Here is a 10,228-nt window from a genome sequence, read left to right on the forward strand (position 1 = left end):
CTTTCTAAGTTGTATACCTGTACCCGTATAATGAATACTGAATTCTGAATTTTGAATTATTGCAATGAATATGCTGTTTTATAATTATGTTTTAACACTGTGAAGCGCTTTGTGACTCTGTGTCTGTGAAAGGCGCTATACAAATAAAGTTTACTTACTTACTTACTTACTTAAGTTATCCACAGGGATAAGTTCATTGCACTAGCCTGCTATAGTTCACAATTATATTTTAAAAAATGAATATTAAGTTCATTCCACAACTAAAAAGCCGATATAGGGGGATTCTTCAACTATAGGGGCAAGACTCTAACTGTACAAATCTGAGTCAACTCATGGCATTTTACTTGGTGTTTTTCTCCATGATGGAAATGACTGATGGGAATGACAAAACATGACACAGGCCTACCGTAGAAAAGCTTAGCTCAACTAAAAAGATATCGATATCTGTGTGTTCAAAAGACATGTGAGCCGTTTGGAAATAACAATCAAAAAGTGTTATCTTGATTTTACAAACTTTACCCCAGTGTGGTCACAGTCACATTCAATCCAGTGTTTGGTATTGAAGCTTCAAAATGGACCCAGGGACAAGAGGGGCTTTCAGTTTTAGTGATTTCTGTGTGTAGTCCTGAGGAGTGGGCTGTGACATTACTAACGGATTAATTATGTTGCCAACATGACTGATGCCAATTTAACTATACTACAAAAAGGCTGCAACATAACTAATTTAATGTTCTAAAAGTTTTTTGTGATTTCTACCTAGAACACAAATTTCAGAATCACCCAATCAAATTACTTTTTTTGGTTCCCAATTGTGTATATTGTAACAATATTCTGGTACTAACGAAGGGCCACTATATTTATTTGTCCTGATTTTCCTTGAAACTTTAGGCTACATAGGCTATTCACTTCAGCATTGCATGTCTTGCAAAGCCATTTCAAAAGTTTTACAGTATGTGGGCAACTTATTGATAAAGAAGATGTGATGTCAAATATTTGCTCCATAGGCTACCGAAAGGATATAGTTGTGCTGTAGCTACATGACCTAAAATTAAAATATAATGTAAAATCTGTTTTAGAAGGGGCTTTCTGACCTCTAAGATATTTTTTTTTTTATTAATTTGAAGTTTCTAGTGGGTTTTTGCGGTTGGTGGCCTTTGTATGGGCTACTCCATTAAAAAAGACAGCAAGACAATGAAATGAACACGAGTGTGATGAATATGTTTGACCAGCAGAGGGCGGTGCTTGACTAGGCGCAGGTTGTCAAGTTCAGACGCATGGGTTCAGACCACGCCATTTGGTTTAATTTGATAAAACAAGACAACTATTCAGTAGCTATTTTTAATAGGCTAGCTATACTATTTTACGCGCAATATAGGCAGTCTAGTTTTGTGTCTTTTGTTGTTAATTGTTTTAGTCAAATCCTGCCTTTGGAATAACCTAATAGCCTAAAATTCTCTCTCTGACCCTTGACAGTAAAACTTCCCTGTAACGATAAGCCGTGGCATGAGGCCTATATGACCCTGGTGAATGATTGAATAACAAACATGACAGGATTCTCGTTCAGAAGTATAATGTGCATTTCTTAAAATATTCCCAGCTCCTCGCCCGCGCCGTCAACCTCCGGCACAATCACGCGCCTGCTCTGAAATAGCGCGAGGTGGGAGATCAAACTATCACCTCTTAATTGTACCCCGAGTCTTAAAGATGCTGAGAAGCCCATTAGCGCACCAGAAGCCAGCCCCTGAAAAGATGCTTCCGCGTAATGCAACATGGGAGGTGAGTCGGAGAGTCACCTGTTTCAGGACCACGGACGAGGACGGGGAAGATGGAGATCTGGGGGAAGAGAAAGAAAAGTTAATTGGAGTGTACAATTGAATGTGCAAATATGTAAATAGAAATCATAAAAGGGCTTATCCAAAATGTCCTCTTATCCTAATACAATTACGCATGACATGTGGATGTTTTTTCAATCTTCTTTTAGCTGAAAGTTTCAACTATAGAAAATCATCTACTACCAATTCAATTCATCCATTCAGTGCATATTGTTCTGTCACACATGCCCCTTCTCTACAACCGTTTGATTTAATTCTATCATAACATAGCCTACCTCAACTGCTGTTTTTAATTGAACACGTCACCAAACTCTTCAGTGTCAAACACATCATAATTAACAGTTACACACTAGAAATACAAATAAACTGGCTGTATGTATGATGAAGAAGAGCACCATAGCAATGAAATGGGGCTATTTCTTTGGAGACAGTGAAGGGAAGCTGCAAAGGACTTTTTATATGATTTCATGGCTGGGGACTGGCACAGAGACTACTGATCTATGCTGGTTTTGAGTCCATTGTCCCGTTGTCAATGCATTCGATTACTACCGCATCAATCTGTTTCTTGTCTTTAGGTAAAGTAACACCGTTAGACACAAAGGTGCTAAATGCAAGAGTCAAACATCATTATAGAAAAGGGACTGAATGAATATTGATCGTGTCGGGTTTTTCCCCCTTGAAGCAATTGAAATGAAATGCTCCGGGCTCCCATAAGGTTTAGTGCGTGTTGTTCTGCGGTGGCGCTGAAAGAGACGTGAAATTCCCAAATCTGTCGGAGCGGCTCCAGCAAAGTGCCAATGCATTGATTTTGACCACAGATCGTGTCCGCCTGGCTGCCTCCGCGCGCCCTTCCCCGCACACTGCTCCGTCTTGTGGGAACCAGCTCCACTCTGGCGGGACCACGGGGCACGGGGGGGGGATGATATCACACACAAATATTCATCTTGTTATGAGCAGTTTTATTTATTTATTTTTTAATGAGAAAAGGGCACATAAGTTTAGCTTTTTGATCCACCCAGCAAAGCCCACAATTTTTGAACTGACACCAAACTGACAAAGAGACAGGCCAACACCACATTCTCACTGAAAAGAGGTGATAAATAACTGCTGCATTTCTTTTATAAATTATATTTGTTTGATACCCCCCAAATGGCTGTTGGCCTGGCCTGCGTGTGCAGTAACAGCCCAGTGTGGCCGTCAGTGTTGGGCAAGTTACTTTAAAACTGTAGGCTAATATATTCTGTATTAGTAGTTACAACTATAAAGATGTAATGTAGCTGAGTTACACTACTTTTAGTTACTTTTGAGTTACTTTTGGCAAAATATAAACTGAAAATAGTAACAGAGGAAAACTGCAAAGATTTCCTTGTCCTTCTCTTTCTCCCACTCTCTCCCTCTGTTTTGTTTTGACAACAGCTACACACAACTGCACATCTTATACACCAGTGTCTATTATTTGGGGGGAGTTTGTCTTTTTTTTCCTTCGTACAATTCAAAGCACTTGTAACTCAAGTTACTTGAACTGTAATGACTAATATATTCCGGTATTTTGTGTATGTGATACGTTATATTCCTTAATCACTGAAAAAACAAATATATTTTTTATAACTCGTTACTTTTGTAGTACGTTACCGGCCGCAAAGTGTTAAAACTTTTGCCCAAACCTGATTTGGGACAAAGGTGGAGCATGGGTGTGGCTTTGGGACTAACCAGGGCTGTTCATCCAAACGCTGTCAATCTTTAAAACATTTTTTTATTCATGGCTTTCTACTCTGTGTAATCAAATTGATTTAAATATTTTATTTTGCCATTATTCGAGATTTAGAGCGTTATGCTGCTGCGCAAATAATCATTACAAATGTAAATGATCTATCAGGGTTTTCGATGTTTTCGCTTGTTTTTATATGTGGGGGGAAAATTCAGTCCAAACACAAATACAATGCTTTTACAGACAAGTTGACTCAAAATGAGAAAACTATAAATGAAATCAAGTGTAACAATAGGTAAATCTAAACTTGTCAACTGTTCTAAAAATGTGAATTAAGGTCAATTATGAGTTCTCCTTTGTCTCAGTGCAGGGACCGTCCGGCTGCAGCCTGCTCTACACGAGGCTATTGCTGAATGGTGGGGGGTCAGAAGGGGACAGGGCCAGTTACAGGAGGGGGTCTGTGTATTCGCTGTGCCCCCTGAGATGACGCAGGGGTTTAAAATCAATGCGCTGTTAAGTGCTGCTCTGAAGTATTACCCATGCACCAGCGCGTCAGGCTCGGGACGAAAGCCGTAGCTTTATCACGAGACCCGATCCCCTCCACATCCTGCCACCTCGCCTGTGTCTGTGCCAACACTCTGCCCCGAACTGAGCTGGTCCCGCGAACAAGAGGCTCATCGCACCTCTGCAGAGCTGTGAGGAGACACTGGTGCTGTGGGATGTCCCGCTGTAGACACTGTTACAACAGGTAATGATGCTAAATACAGACTGTGTTTACAGGCTATCAAAAAAAAGTCATCTTTTTCTCACATTAAATCAAGTCTATTTTAATGACACAATGCTGTTGCTGTATTACGGTTAGGCAACCATTTTTCAAGACGTCATTCTGAGATACGCAAAGCAGATCTGTTGACTGCTGATTAGCATTATAACATTACATTTCACAGTCTTGTCAAGCCTCATGACAACCTTCATTATACTTACTTAACGGCCTGTCTTGGGTCTCTTCTAAAACTATTGGTGAAATATACAATGGAGAAGGTTACAGAGCCAACACAGATTTACGTATTTCATGTGATCAAGCTGCAAAGTGTTTTTTAAAGTAAAATGTTTGGATTTGGGTCTTAACTAGGTGGTAGGTGGGTCCTGAAAGTGCAGTTGAGAACTTGTAAAAGACTATGGAGGGGGCCGTTACATGTAGCATGAAAAAACAGAAACAATGGTAAGTTGTTGATATATGAATTTCTACATGGTGAACTGGGGAAACTGTAAAACACTTGGATATGCTCAACAATTATCACCATACAGCTTCAGAATCAATGAAATAATTCAACTGTTATACTAATAATACCATACTGGGCGGTGGTATGTCACAGGAATCTCTTGCACTCTCAGTCCATTAGCCACCCCACATAGCGTGTTGCCATTATGATTACAATCACAGAAACCTCCTGTCACCTTTTTAACCAAAATCTGAAACTGAGAAAAACCCAGTAGTGACCGAGACATTTTAGCCGCGATGCTAACATTAAACATTTAACAGTGGTGACATTAATCAACACATGACACATGAAAGTGTGTGGCGTGAAGAGGAAACGGCATGACCGCAGTCGCCATCTTGGCTCTCAGAGGGTTCCTCCTGACCCAGACACACGGCTCGTGCCTGTGGCAGCATTTAGTCGGCGATAGCAGTAATAGTGTGTGACTTAAGGTGTGGAAACTGCCCCAAGGCGGCTCTGCTGCTCACATGTCAGACCTCCTTGGGTACAATGTCTGTATTTGTGATTTCTTACATGCAATCTTAACATGCACGGCCCAAGGGAAGGGCAAAGGCATGCAAAGAATAGAGGAAGACAGAAAAACTTCAGCAAGTTTTTTGAGGTGTGTCAAATAAAGTGCTTTTGTTTTTCGATTTTTAATATTATTGACTCCTAACTATTTCTATTACTTTTTAGAACAAAGAGTTAAGTATTTGTTCATTCATTTGACAGTGACAATGCAAAACAGAATTTGTGGTTGATGCACAAAAAGATGTATCTGACAAAAACACAGTTTGGTACAATGATAGTAAGATAGTGATTAAAAAAAATTATATTGCTAGTTCTCTTGACAAATTTTTTTCTCTGACTACTATTGTAGCCACAGGCTGCCAAACTGTGCCATTGGCCTCTCTGACCACTACGAAGCACTCACTCACACATGCCCACATTCATACACGTGCAATATGAGTCAAGTGCCTTGCCCAAGGACACGGTGACATCATGCACTTGTCCGAGGAGGGACTCGAACCGGCAACCTTTCTGTTATGAGATAACCCCACTTTACACTCTGGGCTACCGTCAAAGGAAAAGGCATGTGAGATGCGACAAGTTACCGGAAGTGAAAAAATAAAACAGTAAAATACAAAAGTTAATCAAAAACCTACAAAATAACAGGTCGTCTTACAATTTAGAGAAAGCAGCATAAGAATGTATTATGATGATGTATTGTATTTGTGAACGATTTTCAGCTTGTCAGGCCAAAAATGTAATAACCAATAACGTATTCATTATTACATTATCGGCCAGTAAATCGTTATTACGTTATTGGCTCAACAGGGTGGTTACATTATCGGCCATTATTATGTTATTAGTTCCTACAAGGTTAAACATAAACATCCAGTGGGAGGAACGTCAACGTGTACTGGTACCAACCATCTTCGATTGACTGAATTTTACACGTACTCATAGTTTTGCACATGAACAAACGTTTGATAAATCACCCCAAAAGAGTTAGTTAGTTGAGAATTAGCACCATAAACTCTCACATCAGCTACAAATTCTGTTCCTTAACTCTTTATGAATCTAGATCACCAAAGTAAACCATCTGTCACACTCTTAAAGTAAATATGAGTGTCATTGTGTGTAAAGGTTAAGTGGCTTTTCATAGCCTGTCTGTCATTTGCACCGTATGTTAACCAGAGAGGTCGTTGATTCCTCCAGGCCTATCCCTATGCGCATATCTCCTTCTTCGATAACATGATCTGAATTTGTGCAAGCATGCTGTGCAGGTGTCTATTGATTAGAGCACGTCCTGCATGAATGCTCAGTAAAATCAAGTTTATTGACATAAAGCTGGAGCCTGCAGTTGCCAAAATCAGTGTTATCTTTAATTCAGTTGGCACAAACACGCTTAGAAGAGGGTTATTGACTTTGCCTTCTTTCAGTTTCCAGTTGTCAGTGGGCACAATCTAAATCTTGTGACATTATGAGTTCAAAGCAGTTTCACTAATGACTAATGCATTTCAAGAGTATTGCCAAGATGTTGAATGGCTTCACCTGAGATGTGCGTATCATTGGAGTTTCTGTCCAAGCACAAAAAGCAGATCTTTTTTACGGTGATAAAAAAAAAGTTGCTTTCCTTCCTTGTATAATAGTTTATGATTGAGTCTTTAGCACATCGACCTTACATAATCGTGTTTTTCCGGTGAGTGTTATAGCAGATGAATGTGCCTCTGTTTACTATGTGCTGCCCCTCATTATTTGGACAATGCATCACCATAAAACCTGCTGCCTGGAACGATAACATTTGAATACAATCCATTGCATTTAACCCAGTTTCTAATTAAAACTACAATGCATCAGTATTATATGGACGCCACGGTGGCTGAGTGCTCAGTGCACATCCTGGTTTCAAATCCCGGACCGAGAAAATCCTTTCTGTGTGGAGTTTGCATGTTCTCCTTGTGTCTGTGAAATATTTTGTTTTGGACATTCTAAGACGCTTAGCTTTGCATTATTCATTTACTCCACACTGGTGTGATCAGTGCAGTAGAAAGTACAATAGAGGTAGCGTGTACCCTGAGATCTAATTAAAAGTGGGACGTTGTGCAAAAGGAGGAAGTGCGATACAGATAAATTTGTCATTTTCCGGTTCACAAGTTTATTGTCTGTGCTCAACTCTCTCTGTATGCAACTATCTTCCGCCTGTGTTGTCCAATTGTATGTAGTCTGTGTACATAACGCCTTTGTGTTTTTATGTTGTTTTCAACCTGCCGGGGGGTCTGCCGATGGAAATGAAAAGCTAGAATCTATACAATCTTCACTGTTCTTAATATGCACTGTGGAGTGGACTGAAACAAGGCTGCCAATCTGTGCCATCGGCCTCTCAGACCACCACCAACCACACACGGGTGGTGAAGTCTCTTGCCCAAGGACACAAGCCGCACCTGTGTAAGCCAGGATTCAAACTGCCAACCATTTTGTTCTCAGACTACTGGCATTTGTACATTGGCAGAGCGTGGCAAGAGGACGCTGGAGTGTCGTCTTTGAGGATGAATGAATGAATGGCCAAATGGTGAAAAAAAAAAAAAAACTGGCTGCCCGTAGCTCCTAAGTTCTGTCTTTCTCCGCTCCTAATAAGCCAAGGTCAGAAGACAGGGCTCCAACAAGTAAACAGTCTTGCGCACGGAAATACAAACTGCTGACGCTGACGCTCACCGAAGTGCAAACATTTTGATTCTCCGGCTTTGAACCCCCCCCACCACCACCACCACCACCACCACCTCTCCTCTCCCCCCCTCGAGCCTGTTTCTTACAGCTTTTCCTTGAGAGGCCGGGGCAATCAAGCTCTCTACCTTGTTAGGAGGTGTTAATTGGAGTTAGTCAGACTCCTCACTTTGTCAAGCAGTCTGACAACAGAATTAATTAGGATTCAAGTATGTAAATCAATTCAAATCGCGGGGTCCTTATGGGGGAGGATTTCAAAAGTATTTTCAAGCCGAAAAGCGAAACAGGTGCCGCGAACACGAGCCAAGTCAGTGTGAATATTATGACTTCTCCTTTCAGGCAGTTTTTTTGGTGGTTTGTGCAAAGCCACTTTTGGACCATATAAATAGAACTGTTAGCGTCTCACCCTCTTTCGTTGGACGCTGCACACCCTCCAGTAAATTTAGTTGGTTTCCTAGATCTCATTTTGACAAGCCAACCCGGCGTCACTTAAAGGTAAATTATAAAACGTGTGAAAATGCCATGGTAACAAACAGAAGGGGTACGTGCAGGGGCTGTGTGGCTTTAATTGGATTTGTTTTGAGTGGGGTCGTGGGACTAACGCATATAGTGTTGCCTTCAGATGCCTTTTCTTGCTTAAATAGATTGCTCAGTTCTGGAGAGTTTGAATGAGGTGGGAAAAGGGGCATTTGTGAAACAGTAGTAGTAGTTTTAGTGGTGAATTCCTTTAAACATTAAACAAACATTTTCATTCTGTGTACAGCACGACTGAAAGGGTGTAGGCTGAAGTTAATACATATTATGCTGAACCCTGTTTACAAACTTACAAAAATGTACAATACACAATTTATATGATCATTATTTTAAACTAAACTAAATCATGTCATCATTTAATTCACTTCATCCGTTATGGATCTATTATTGCCTTTTCAATAGCTGCTTACTTTAGTCATCCTGAGCTTATATATTTTTTGAATTTTAGTAGATTCCTACATTTTTTTGAAAGCTTTGACTGTTTTGGACTGGTCATTTATCCTTCAGGTCATTCCACAGATTAACACATCACACAGAAATACATCTACGTTTTTGATTTGTTCTAGCTTTACTTTGAAAATGCTGGTTCCTCTGAGGTCATACTTTTCCTATGTGAGGAGGGAGGAGATCATTATGTGCCTTGTACGCCATCACTAAAGTATTAAGCTCAGCGAGATCATGGATTTTCAATAGGGTTAGCTCTAATTTAGCTCTAAGTTATGCCCTATCATTATGCTTTTCACAAAGTGGCACAGCTCTTTATTGTCTAAGAGCTTCCATAACAAGTGACTTTCTCCTCTCTGCAGCTCTATCTAATCTTAAAATCTCTTAAATCATCGTCTCAAATCCCCAATACAACAAACAATGGATGATGCTGCTGGATGGCCTATAGGTTTGGCCAAAGCACATATGCCTCTGCATCGTGCGATCGATTCCCAGCACCGGCAGCTTCTCACTTATTTCTTATTTCTTTATTTCTTATTTCTCCTTTCTGTCCAGTCCAGTAAATCATATGGCGCCTAAATCTCACAATAAAAACGCAATAAATCAAAATAGATCGACCTCATTGCATTTCATGAATTGATAAGCAGCAGCTAAATGTGTTCTGTTTGCATCTGACTGTTTTAGCATCCGCGCTGATAAAATTGCAGGCCCTTATTTTACAAGTCCTCTCACTTGAATTCCCATTTCTCAATTTGAAACGGATTGGATTCCTGGTGCAAACACCTCGCTCTATTTTCCGCTGAGGAAGTGTTTTTGCAATTATAATTCAGTGACAGAAATTACCACCATTACTAGATGTGAAAAGTGGGTTTTTAAGCAGCTTTGGCGACTCTGACCAGCCTCATTAACTCTGAAGTGCCTTTTTTTTTTCTTTCTCCGTATGGTGTAAAGTGGAATAACATGTTTTGAATGGTTCTTTAAACAGCGTAAAAATGATCACTCGATCACGGGCAATCCAAATGTAGACTTAATGTTTGCAAATTGTATGTTTTGAGCCCTGGCAGTTTGTGAGTAAAAGTGACGTGTAATATAATGGAAGGCACATCATTTTAGTCTAATGGAGATACCAATATAACAGAAGACTGGACAACATTTTACAAAAAGCTGTTTTATTACCCATTTAATAACACCTCCATGAGAAGACACTTTGTACAAGATACATC

Source organism: Gobius niger (assembly GCF_951799975.1).
Source record: "Gobius niger genome assembly, chromosome: 14".
NCBI lineage: Eukaryota > Metazoa > Chordata > Actinopteri > Gobiiformes > Gobiidae > Gobius > Gobius niger.